The sequence below is a fragment of the Mauremys mutica genome, chromosome 10, assembly GCF_020497125.1.
Source record: "Mauremys mutica isolate MM-2020 ecotype Southern chromosome 10, ASM2049712v1, whole genome shotgun sequence".
In the NCBI taxonomy this organism is placed as follows: Eukaryota; Metazoa; Chordata; order Testudines; family Geoemydidae; genus Mauremys; species Mauremys mutica.
In genome coordinates, this window is record NC_059081.1 from 19,761,435 (window position 1) to 19,775,468 (window position 14,034).

The 14,034-nt window shown below is 41.0% G+C and overlaps 1 protein-coding gene across 2 annotated transcripts in view; it reads right to left on the bottom strand.

Moving 5' to 3' along the window:
- The window catches only part of NXPH2 (neurexophilin 2), a 102,292-nt gene that overhangs the window by 11,001 nt on the left and 77,257 nt on the right, over nucleotides 1-14,034 (bottom strand). The gene's annotated exons all lie outside the window — the stretch shown is intronic.

Below are 14,034 nucleotides of genomic sequence, written 5' to 3' on the forward strand. Positions count from 1 at the left end.
TCTCCTGATCCCTTTCCGCAGTACTCCTTCGTAGGCAGTCATTTCCCATTTTGTATGTGTGCAACTGATTGTTCTTTCCTAAGTGGAGTACTTTGCATTTATCCTTATTGAATTTCATCATATATACTTCAGACCATTTCTTCAGTTTGTCCAGATCATTTTGAATTTTAATCCTATCCTCCAAAGCACTTGCAACCCCTCCCAGCTTAGTATCGTCCACAAACTCTGAATGCCATTATCTAAATCATTGATGAAGATATTGAACAGAACCGATCCCTGCAGGACCCCACTCGTTATGCCCTTCCAGCATGACTGTGAACCGCTGATAACTACTCTCTGGGAACGATTTTCCAGACAGTTATGCACCCACCTTATAGTAGCTACATCTAGGTTGTATTTCCCTACTTTGTTGATGAGAAGGTCATGCAAGACCGTATCAAAAGCCTTACTAATGTCAAGATATACCACATCTACCACTTTACACATCCATCCACAAGGCTTGTTACCTTGTCAAAGAAAGCCATCCGGTTAGTTTGACACAATTTGTTCTTGACAAATCTATGCTGACTGTTACTTATCACCTTATTATCTTCTAGATGTTTTCAAAGTGATTGCTTCATTATCTTCTAGGTGTTTGCAAATTGATTTCTTAATTATTTGCTCCATTATCTTTCTGGGTACAGATGTTAGACTGACTGGTCTGTAATTCTCCGGATTGTCCTTATTTCCCTTTTTATAGATGGGCACTATATTTGCCTTTTCCAGTCTTCTGGAATGTCTCCCATCTTCCATGACTTTTCAAAGGTAATAGCTAATGGCTCAGATATCTCCTAAGTCAGTTCCTTGAGTATTCTAGGATGCATTTCATCAGGCCCTGGTGATTTGAAGATATCTAACTTGTCTTAGTAATTTTTGACTTGTTCTTTCCCTATTTTAGACTCTGATCCTACCTCATTTTCACTGGCATTCACTATTTTAGACATCCAATCGCCACCAACCATTTTGGTGAAAACCAAAACAAAGAAGTCCATTAAGCACCTCTGCCATTTCCACGTTTTCTGTTATTGTCTTTTCCCCCTCATTGAGTAACAGGCTTATGCTGTCCTTGGTCTGATGTTAATTTGCATGTGGGTGTGTATGTGTTTCTTCTGAGGGCAAAAAAAGCCAAGAGGTAGAGAGTAGACACCGACAACATAGTCACAAGTTTGTCATTTTCTTTAACACATTGTACAAACAGCTTCCATTGTGCCTTGGCAAATTTAAATCACTGAATGGGACAACTGAATAGTAATCGCGCACATAAATGTGATATGAGAGAACGAGTGTATAAGTGTTTATCTTCTCTGGGTTTGGATTGGTAGTAGGAGTACCCTTAGAAGGATCAGAAGGATGTATTTAGTGGTGAGTTCTGGTTAGGAATAGCAATTTCTTTGGTTCTGACACAGGAATACTATTTTGTTATAATGTAAATCCAGCCCTTTGGATCCCTGGAATGGGGAATATACACAGAAGTCTGTAATGTTAAAAATGACAGTGGCCACAGGCCTTTAAGCAACATGCTTATTTCAATCAATGAAAAACAACAGATGCTATTTTAAGGAGAGCTAGCGCAATACATTTAGTTTTTTTCTTCAGATGTACTGCTATACATGAATTTAATTTAAACCTTAAATTTTCTTTCACTTTTGAAAGCTATAGATTCCATCCATATAGCTATTGGACTTCACTTAACATAATCAAAAAAAAAAGGAGAGATTTTCATTCCTTAAATATTGCAATAATACATGATTCAAAGTATCTTTAGAAGTGAGGGAATTTCCAAGAATCAGTCAGGCAGAGGGGATTTCTTTTATGGAAAAGTGAATATGTACAAAGTAAAGAAAAAACAGATCTTAAACATCCAGGTTATATCTGTTGGAGTGCCATTCACATAAGAATTATTGACTCTACTAATGTTTACTAAAGTATATGGACAAATATTTAAAAAATGTCTAGTGATGTTAGGAGTCTCCATTTTTTGGATACTCAGTTTGAGACTGCTTTTAGGAGTTCTACCTTTCAGATGGCGGTTGCCCAGCAATTTCTGATAATCAGGTCACTTCAGGGTTTCCTGGGGTGAGTACCCAAAATCACTGGTCACTGGAAAACTGTGGCCTATGTGTATATTGAAAAATACATATATTTTATGTTTACTTGTATATAAAACTGTATATAGTTAATTTGTACTTCTTCCCTCCACGCTCTCCCTGTGTTGCTCCTACTCTTTTATAGGATGATCTTTTGGTGATAAGGATAGTGTCATTTCATGTGCTCATCTGACTCCTAGCACAAAGGGATCCTAATGCTGATGGGCTGGGGGGGGACCTTTGGCCACTGCTGTAGCACAGCAGTAGTGTACTTCAGAATCGTGTTGAAGGCAGTGGGCCCTTATTAGTGTTTGCGAAGTGCTTTGACATCTACAGAAGAAAGGTGAAAAGTATTTAATACAGAACATTGACTTTTTTTTTAATACTTGGGGTATTTTAGCTGTAGAATGATGGTCATGCATTTTTGGAAGATACAGGGCAAGATGGAAGTGTTTTCTGAAGAGGAATGACTGCCATTGAATGCCACTTTTATGAATTCAGGATGTTATATTTAGCACAACACTTGCCACACCCATTCCCTGCAAAAAATAGTGTTTGCTAGTAAGAGACAGAGGAGGCAGCAATATTTCACCACCCGGTATTGGACCCTCTGGTTCAGAACTTGACAAGAACTATCAGTAAGAGGAATGTAAATAGAATTATGGATATCCTGTGCCATTACTCTGCATATGTTGCAACTGGGAATTGCAGTGCTGACAACTGTGCTACCGCTACCTGACTTCATGCTTGCTATAATCAAATTTATTTGTGGTGTTTTTGTGAGGGCTGTAAATAGAACACTCCACTGAACACTTGTATATTTTAAATAGAGCATGAAATTACCCTGTGAGGGTATATTTTTCAACTCAAGTTTTTTTAACCATTTAAAAAAGCAGCACTGCTCTACGAACGTTAAAAGAGAGCGTGCAATACATGGACTAACCCAGACCACATCAACAAAAGTGTGATGGAAGGAAAAGGCCTGTTGAGATACTCTTAGGTTTAATGGTGGATAATTTAAAAAACTCATTGCAAGCTATAGTATTTGGTGGCCTTCAGTGTACAACCCACCAATGAAATGCAGGTGCCAGTTGAGAGGAACATTTCTAGGTATTTATTGTGTATTACAGTAGCACATAGGGGCACCAGTCACGGACCATGACCTATTGTGCTAGGCACCGTATAAACACAGACCAACATGATGGTCTGTGCCCCAATTGGCTTATAGCAGCTTAACACCACAAGACTGTGCTACACAACAATTTAGGATATGGACTGAATAATAATATATCTGCTTTAAACTGTATGATGAGGAGCTGATGGATTTTGAACAAAATGTAATTCCCAAGTAGGTATTTTCTTTGCTGGGAATAATACACTCATAGTGCTGAGAAAAGTGCCGTGGAATCTGCTAACGTTCAGGACCTCAATTTTATCTCCCATCTAAAAGGCAACACTTCCACTGGTAGAGTCCTTTATATTGCTGAGGCACTACCTCAGTATTATCTCAGAAATTAGATTTGTAGCTACTGCCTTCAGAACGTTCTGTAGGGCCCTACTAAATTCATATCCATTTTGATCAATTTCACGGTCATAGGATTTAAAAAATCATAAATTTCACGATTTCAGCTATTTAAATCTGAAATTTCACAGTGTTATAATTGTAGGGTTCATGACCCAAAAACGAGGTGTGGGGGGGGGTCACAAGGTTATTGTAGGGGAAGCGGCGGTACTGCTACCCTTACTTCTGTGCTATTGCTGCTGGCGACGCAGCCTTCAAAGCTGGATGACCAGAGAGCAGCGGCTGTTGGCCGGGAGCCCCGCTCTGAAGGCAGAGCTGCTGCTGCTGCCAGCAGCAGTGCAGAAGTAATGATGGCAGGTATGGTATTGCCACCCTTACTTCTGCACTGCTGCTGGCATTGTGCTGCCTTCAGAGTTGGGCGCCTGGCCAACAGCCACCACTCTCCAGGTGCTCAGCACAGAAGTAAGGGTGGCACTACCATGACCCCCCCTAAAATAACCTTGTGGTCCCCCCACAAATCCCTCTGGGTCAGGACCCCCAATTTGAGAAATGCTGGTCTCCCCTGTGAAATCTGTACAGTATAGGGGGAAAGCACACAAAAGACCAGATTTCACAGGGGTGGGGAGATCAGATTTCATGGTCCATGACACATTTTTCATGGACATGAATTTGATAGGGCTCTAATTATGTGCCGCACTCCGGATTTTCCTGAGAAATCGTCCACCTACTACTGAGTGTGCCCCTCTCTACTTAGCATGTGAGAACTTGAAGGATGCATTTTCCAAGTTTCTTTCATCAAACCGACATAACTCCTCACTAACTACATTTCCATCTCTTCCTTGCTGTTGTAATGCCATGTTTACCATCAGAATGCAAACTCTTCTGAGTAAGGAATGGCTTTCTTTCTATATATGTAGAAAGCACCAATAGTAATAAAATACTATAATAAATCATTAAAACTAAACTACAACTGACAAAATGAGGAAAGTACATTTTGCGATGGATTATCATTGTCATTCACTTGCTAACTATATCACGTCTCCCAATCATTACTTTTAATTAGTGATGTTTTATTGTCCTGTGATAACTTTCAAAAATGCCTTTCTCCATTACTTTCTGGCATGGAGGAGTCATCAGGTTTTTTGGCAGTCATCTTAAAACTGCTAGTTGAAAAGGAATATTTAAATTTAATATTTGGGATGACTACCAAATCTTTGCTTGTTGTATTGCACTGAGTTATAACAGCATGTATAAACCCACCAGTACCATCAGTGTAAAATCAAGGATGATGGTGCAATTTCTTCTCTGAGAATGTTTTTAGTAAAAATATTTCCTTTATTTCAAAAATGTATTAAACAAATATACCCGCTTATGTTAATCTTCAGTATATAATGCTTTCAATATTCTAGAGTAGATTAAAATGTCAATCATGTTATCCATATTTCATAGTGTATCTCCAGAAGCCTCAGGGAAGGTGCATATGTCTGGCTTTACTTATGTCCAACCAATAAAACAGCCCTCTGGAATGAAATCTGTGCAGGATATACAGCAAGATGTCAAATTAATTGTACCGAAATAATGAGCTAGCACAAATGCTAATTAAATAGTGATGAAAGTCATACTTTCAATTATTTTCATTATGGTGCAATGTTTTATGTAGACATTAAATGCTTGGAGTATGGGCATATATTGTAATTAGGTTTGTTGTATAAAAAACAAGAGTTATTTCTTTTCTCTGATGAAATCCATATTAAAAGCATTTGAGGCCTCTGATCTTTCTGAACAGTATCTTTTTCAGATGGCTGAATTTATTAAACAATATTGTTTTCTTATCTCAGTGTTTGCTCAGCCTGTTTCTCACAGCCAAAACATTGACATACTATGGTAATATTATAAAGGGACTTTCATAATTATACAGCAGAACCAGACTGCCATTGCTATTTGTGATGGGGCATCGGCCCCACACTGGCCCATAAGGGGTTAGTAGAGCCCTTGGGAGGCTGCACAGGAGGCAGCCAATGAGGGCCAGGCTGGCCCATATAAGAAGGGCTGCAGAACAGAGCAGCTTCAGTGGCTCCCTGGAGCTCGATGAGGGAGGCCTGGCTGCCTTGGAGGAGGAAGAAAGCTAGCACCTTGGACAGAGCAGTGCTGGGCAGGACTGTGAGAGTGAACTCCCAGCTGACTACTGGCATGCTGAGGCCCTGAGACAAGGGTGGAGAAGGAGCTGGGGCTGTGGGGAAGTGGCCCAGGGAAGTAGACCCAGGGTTGGAGGGGACACAGCACATGGCTGCCATCTATGGGGTCCCTAGGCCAGGACACGGAGTAGTGGGTAGGCCTGGGTCTCCCCTTCCCCCACTCGCCACTGAGGAAGTGGCTGGACAGTGGACTGCCTTTCCCCTAGAAGTGGGGAGAACCAACTATGACACAGCTGGAGGGCTATGTTCTGAAGGAGGATGTCATGGTCCTTGGAGCGACATGGGTCCTTGGAACGACAAGTGACAGTGGTGAGGCACCACCAGAAGAGGGTGCACTGGTGAATAGAGCTAATCTCCAGGACAGCCAGCAGGAGGTGCCGCAGAGGTGAGTCCCATCCTGTCACGCTATTCCAAATACCAGTTTCCCCTGCCCTGTGCATGCTATTATATCCAGAGGTCCTTGATTCAGTCCCTGTCAATGATACAATCAGGGATGTCATCGCACATGGATTGTCCATTTTCTTAGAAGATTGCGAACATGAGCACAGTATTAGCTGTGGAATAGGCATGCATCATTAAATTAACAAAACATTCAAAATAAAGTTCTCAAGCCCATCCATTTACCTCCTTATCAGGTCACTTCCAGGACTTCCCTGCTTATCTCTCACTCCCCAACTTCCAGGTTTTTATGCTGGAGCCTACTCTCTCCCAGCAATATCTATATTCTGCTCTATTCTGCCTGAAACCAATCTCTCTCTCTTTGGTTGGAAGGCCAGCAGCCTGGCTTCTTCCTGCTGTTCTAAGGGGAATCAGGCGATTCCTGCTCAGGTATGCCTCTTTTGTAACCAGGGTTGGCTGGCCTCAGGCCTCCTAGCCTGTAAGGGACAAGCCACCCTATTACACATGGAAGAGTAGGAGTATTTGAGCTGAAGAATGAATAATGCATGGTAGAAAGGAACTGCAGTGCCAGCTGCTGAGAGGGTAATTTCAATACTCAGAATGATTTTCAACTTCAATTTTAAAACTATCACTTCAGAATTATCCCTCACCTAAAGTAAAAAAAACTTTTCCCAGACCATAAGAATAGAATCTGAACATCCTGAGCATGTGGAATTAATGACTGAATATTATGCAGAGATCCATTTAATTAAAAACACTTTCATTAACAATGCAGTTGGAGAGTGTATATGTGTTATGTAATTAAAGATAGTACATCAGTAAATGATACTATATAAAACCAATTCAAAAAATTCAAATGAGATGGTGCAGCATAAGGAACTTAATGCAAGTGGGAATAAAAGTGGATGTGAAATAAGCTCTGAGTTCTTTCCTAAACTGGAAACTCCAATTAATCTACTTTTGGCAAGATGATTCAGTACTTGTATTTTAATAATGGTCTGTATGCTTTTAAAGGTGCTTTACAGTATTAGGTACCAAATATTTTTTCTCCCCATTCCCTTCCTCCAGCAGAGTGAGGACTCCCTGAATTTTCTGACAGCATCAACCAGCTTTGCTGATTGTATCAATCTAGACTGCCTAGCACTCCATTTTAATCTGATGGCACTTCTATTTTCTGCATAGTTATATTGTGCCTGGGTATGTCCCAAAAGCTATGGTTGAAACGGGATTCCTGCAATATCCAATTTCTTCATTTTAGAGGCCACTTTCCCCCCCCCTTAATCTTAAAACCAGATGAAAAGAACTTTCTTTGAGGCTGGAGCTATCACCCCTATAGGACAGTCAATAGCAAGCCCCTGAAGTGAGCAGCAATCTAGATTTTTCATGAGTGAAGAACAGTAATACAGGATAATTTGACTAATCTGAGCATCTTGTGATTTACAATAGAATCTTTTACCAAATTGTGTATCGTGTATGAGATGACGTTGGCATCCTCAAATGCTGATATTTACATTTTAAAAGAATTTTAAGGGGAAGAGGATTCTATTCCCATAGTTTACTGAATACATAATGCCTGAATGTCAAAAAGAAAGAGTAGTTTAAAATGAAATCATAAAACTTGCATGTGTCTAACACTGAATTGATACTGTCCATTAAAATAAACTTTACAAAATCTTGTATTAAGGGAATGGTTGCAAGAGTTAAACACTCAAGTCAGGAATGCCACAGTTAAGTGTGTATGCATTAAGACTAATTACACAATCATATTTATCAAATAATACTGTAGTAAGATAAGGGCCTGAAACATAAGGCCTTGTATTAGAGGCCTGGTATGAGGCCTGGGCTAAAGTAATGGTCAAAACTTGCTTATATAAAGCAAAAGTTAAATTGTGAGCAAGAGGCAGGCCCTGCTCACGGAATCTGGCAAGAACAGCGCTGATATTGCAGAAACACATTCCAAGTAGTGCTAGGCATAAGAATATATACGCAAACACATTCCAGAAAGGTGGCACCAGAACACCTTGATACCAGCACATTCCCCAAACATAACAGGAACACACTGACCCATCCTAAAGATAAGGTCAGGATGACAGCATGATGGATAGAGATGCTTTGATCAAACCAGTATGTACAAGGCAATGGGTGGCACCCTGATAAGTCGGGGTAACACATAATTTGTTTGTGTCTGTGTATAAAGATGTATCTTGGAGGCAATGTCTTTGTCTGGCTGAGGGGAGAATGGAAAGTCCCGCCATTCACTGAGCTGGTCCATTGTCACAGGCGTACATGTGTTAGTGTACCTGTAACCATTGAACTGGGGCATTAGCACTGTGCTTCGTTGGCAATAAACCTGACCAAGTTCCTTCACTGAAAACTGAGTCTGTGGATTTCTTGGGCAGTTCAATCAGAGCCTGCTGTATGGGCTGTCTGGCACGGGTCAGTACAGCATGTGGAGAGAATGCACGCAGAGCCAAACATCTGATGACAAATACAATATAATATGCAGTTTTGTCCTATAAGCTTAAATACACAAGTGTAGCATCTTGCAATATTTTTCATCCTTTTCTATTTACCTTTTCTAATAAATTTGTCTTCAGTACACTCTTCACTAGACTACACCACTAGCAGAGCATGCATGCAGAGTCTGGCCTTCCTTAATTGCATATTTTTCAAATACTGCTTAAAAAAACCCAACCTGTGGGGTGAAGATTTCCAAAAGTGCTATGGGATTTAGGAGCACATGTTGTATTGTCTTAAAATGGACCATACAGACAATTTTCCAGATGGTGGTAAATTATTCAAATCAAAGCCAGCTTCGTAGGAATGTAGGCCCTCTCCTAGATGAGGCACATATCAAATTTCACCTTTCTACTCCCAACTGTTTCAGGTGTAAAGCTGTTCAAAATTAAGTTCCTTTAAAAAAAAAAAGGAGAGTGAAAAAGTGTGGAGGCAAAGACTCTCTCTCAATACTCCAAAATGGATGAAATTATTTTGCTCACACTCAGAAATAAAAGAAAATAAAAATTAAAGTCACTTTTCCATGAGACTGTAGAGATATATTTATGAAAGATTTGGAGATGCTCCCTCATAAGGGACTGTGTGGTGAGTGTGGGAATTTGGAGATGGAGGCTGGCGTTGGGAACACTGCATGGCTGTGTGCAGCAGTTCACCAGAAACGCGCTCCAGTTTGTTTTTATTAAAGTTTTATTCCTTTCTTATTCACTGGCTTGTTATTTAATGAACCCCAAGATCGTTACATGGTATCAGAAGTGTTGAATGAGAAGCAATTAATTCCTGTGTTTGCATCTGAAAGCAGAGACAAAGGGAGTCACTGGAAAAGCATATGGAGCACCAGACACAGAGGCTTTTGCATGTATTTGGTGAGCACAGTAGTAGCTTGACTAGCTTAAGAAGGGGGAGAAAAAAGCCAAAAATGGATATGTTGCAACCTCCATCCAGTCTGCAATTGTCAGGAAAAGTTCCAGAGAACTGGAAAAAATTTAGACAGATTTGAATCATATGGAGCAGACACAGGGGCAGAAGAGAAAATTGATAAAGTGAAATCATCAGTCTTTTTGCATGTTGGTGGGGAGGAAGCATTAACAACTTTAAAATTGAAGAAGGTGAAAGCATGAGGTTAAGTAAAATACTGACTACAGTTGAGGAACACTGCATGCCAAAAAGGAATGAAACCTTTGAGAGAGACAAATTTTTTACATGCATGCAAAAAACTGATAACACCATAGAGCAATATGTCACAGAATTAAGGAAATTAATTAAAACCTGTGACTTCGGTGAGCTGACAGAGTCTGTGGTCAGAGAGAGAATCATTTGTGGCTTTAAAGACAATGTGTTAAGAGAGAGACTGCTCCGTGAACAGGAGCGGCGCCGGGGTTTTTGGCGCCCTAGGCGCAGGGCCGGCTCTACCCATTTCGCCGCCGGTCCCGTGGCTCCGGTGGACCTCCCGCAGGCATCCCCACTGAGGGTCTGCTTGTCCCACGGCTCCGGTGGACCTGCCGCAGGCATTCCTGCGGAGGGTCCGCTGGTCCCGGGGCTCCGGTGGACCTGCCACAGGCATGCCTGCGGATGCTCCACCGGAGCCACGGGACCAGCGGATCCTCCACAGGCACATCTGCGGGAGGTCCACTGGAGCCACCTGCCGCCCTCCCAGCAAAATGCCCCGCCCCCCCAAATCCTGGCGCCCTAGGCGACTGCCTAAGTCGCCTAAATGGAAGCACCGGCCCTGTCCCTGAAGGCAACTTAACTTTAGAAAAAGCTCTCCTAATATGCAGGGCAGCAGAATGTGTAAAAGCACAAGCCAAAGAGCTGAATTCACCAGGAGGGTTTATCCATGTACTTAATACAAAAGGATATAGCCAGAATAGGTCAAATCAATGAGTGAAACTACTCGCTATGAAAAAGCTCAAAAACTATTCCATTTGGAAGATTCTCATGCTTACCCTTGAGCATAGGTTCAGCACCTGAAGTGTACCACAAAACCATACAAATGATTTATGAATATATTAATGGTGTTGACACCTCACTGGATGACATCATCTTGAGCTCAATGAAAAGGAGCATGATTGTCCTGCATGCAACCTGAGCTGCAAATATCAAACTAAATAGGGAGAAATGTGTGTTTTAGGGCTTATAGAACTGATTTTTGTTGGGGACATTATTTCCAATGGAGGTGTAAAACCAGACAAGAGGAAGATTTCAGCCACTGAAATGGTGCCACGTCCCCATAGCAAGCTGCCCAATGGTTCCTGGGAATGATTAATTATCTTGGAAAATTCATACCGAATCTATCTACCAAAGCAGCGGCTTTGAGAAAACTCCCAGAAAATAAAAATGAATCCCCCCGCAGTCTGCCCTACCCATCCCCAACATGGTTGGTATTGCGGTGCAGAACAGGAGGAACCATGACAAGGTTTAAAATAACTGATACAAGAACCAGTGTTGAAGTTCTGTGTACCAAGAAGGCCTATTAAAATCTCAGGAGATACTTCACAGACTGGGCTAGGGGCAGTGATTTTACAGAAGCATGAGGATTGTTGGCAACCAGTGGCATATGCATCCAAATCACTGACTGAGGCAGAAACCAAATATGCACAGATCAAAAAGAAGCTTTTAGGAATATTATTTGCCTGTGAGAGATTCAATCAGTATATTTATGGACAGACAGTGGAAGTTGAAATGGACCACAAGCCCCTGATTGTGTTATTTAGCAAATTGCTAAATGACTGTACCTTAAGGGTTTAAAGAATGATGATAAAGCTGCAAAAGTATTATTTGGTTGTGACCTGCTGATGATAGCTCATCTCAATTGATTAGACTCTTCCTGTTGGTATGCATACTTCCACCTTTTCATGTTCTCTGTATGTATAAATATCTCCTGTCTGTGTGTTCCATTTTATGCATCCGAAGAAGTGAGCTGTAGCTCACGAAAGCTCATGCTGAAATAAATTTGTTAGTCTCTAAGGTGCCACAAGTACTCCTGTTCTTTTTGCAGATACAGACTAACACGGCTGCTACTCTGAAACCTGGTAAATTAATGTTCACTGCAGATGCATTTTCCAGAGCAGTGGCTGCCAAAAAACCAGAGAAGACTTTAGAGACAGAGATGCAAGCCTATGTAGATCTGATTGTAAAGTCAACTCCCAGAGCTAACAGGAAACTACGACAAATAAGAGAGGAGATGGAGAAAGATGAATCATTGGAAATCCTTAAAGAAGTGATAATTAAAGGTTGGCCTGAAGAAATAAGCAGTTGCTGTCCAAGTATAAGAGACTATTGGAACCGCAGACATGAATTTACTGTGCTAGACGGGGTGATTTTTCCAGGGCAGTAAGATCGTAATTCCAATAAACCTTCAAAAGGATTTTCCTTAGCATGTCTATGAGGTTCATTTAGGAATTGAGAAGTGCAAACAACAAGCATGAGAGGTGCTGTATTGGCTGCGGATCAACCTCGACATCACTAATGTAATAGGAAACTGCTTTTCCTGCTTGAAATACAAGCCATGCCAACAAGCAGAACCACTGAGACCTCATCCAGTTCCACAAAGGCCTTATGAGAAGGGTTGGCACTAATTTATTTACCTGGCAATCAAAGGATTATTTAATAGTCACAGATTATTATTCTCTGTATCCAGAAATGTGCACACTGCACAATACTAAAGGTAAGTCAGTGATAGCTGGCATGAAGGGAATCTTCTCCCCACCTGGAATTCCAGATGACGTCTTTAGCAATAATGGGCCGCAATTTTCCAGTGCAGATTTTAGGTAATTTGCCCTAGATTGGGATTGTCATCAGAAAACATCAAGTCCAAATTACCTCCAATCAAATGGATTTGTGGAAAGGTCTATATGGACAATAAAGAACCTTATGAAAAGACTTTTGACAGTGGGGGTGATTTGTATAAAGCTTTATTGATTTACTAAAGTACACCCCTGGAGAATGGCTTTTCTCCAGTTCAGCTGTTAATGGGAAGAAGGATCCGATCTAATTTACCAATTACTGATAACCTGCTGCAATCTCATAACAATGGCACCATGCTGAAGATGAAAGAAAATCAGAAGTGGAAGCAGAAATATTATTTCAACAAACGGGCCGATGATCTCCCATCTCTTAACCCAGGTGATAGTGTGCCTGAGGAATCACACCACTAACACTTGGGGCCAAAGGGATACCATTAAAGCACAGCTACATCCAAGGTCTTCTATAGTCCAGACAGACCAGGGTGACACATTTCAATTCATTGAAGGGATTTCCCATCTGACTGATCCTTTATCGTCGATGCACAAAGGAGAAACTTGTCAAGGAACAAGAGAACAACTCAGACCCTAATGAAAGGCTGATACTAAGAAGATCAGAGTTGGAGATTAAACATCCTGAAAGACTGAGAGAGACTTCTTAACCTGCCTTGAGAAGGGCTATTTGAGGAAAGTGAGTAGTAAAGACTCGCTCCAGAGTGATGTGCTGGTAACCTCTCTTCTCCTCTGACACACTGGGTTTACAGAAGTGTACTAGATGGGTTGAGAATGTAATGTGTGTTATTTGATAGTTAACTGTTTATATAAGAATTATTTCTTTAACAGGGAAGATGTAGAGATATGTTTATGAAAGACTGATGCTCCCATAAGGGACTGTGTTGTGAGTGTGGGACTTTGGAGATGTGTGCCCTGGAACTGGGGCTTGGGACCACTGCCTGGCTGTGTGCAATGGTTCACCACAGACGTTCTCCAGTTTGTTTGATTAAAGTTTTATTTCTTTCTCATTCACTGGTTTGCTGTTTAATGAACCCTAAGATTGTGACAGAGACCAAGTTCGAAAAACTTCCCAAAAGCTCAGAGTGACTGAAAAGAAAGAGGACTAAGAAGGAAAACATTATGCAACCATAACTACAGCAGTTCCTGCTGCTCCTCCCACAATCATGAAAACAAATTCTTAGACAAAGTTCTGAATAACTTAATCGCTATTGTTCAAGGCATCTGGCTGCAAGTTATCTACTTTGGAAACTGGCAGCTTCTGCCTTATTAATGAACTCTCAAAAAGAAAAGATTGCTGGTAAGTAATTATTGTGCTAATTTGTTTTATCCAAACTGACTGATACTGAAATGCTTGGCATATAACCTGTTAACTACTTCTGTGCCTATTTTTAAATCTAGGACTAACTGCCAATGGCCTCCCCATCTCATATTTCACTTTTCTCTTTATTTCCAATTTGGAACCAATTACAACATATCACCTTTCAGGAAGATCACCAGCTTATTTGGAGCTGTTAAGATAA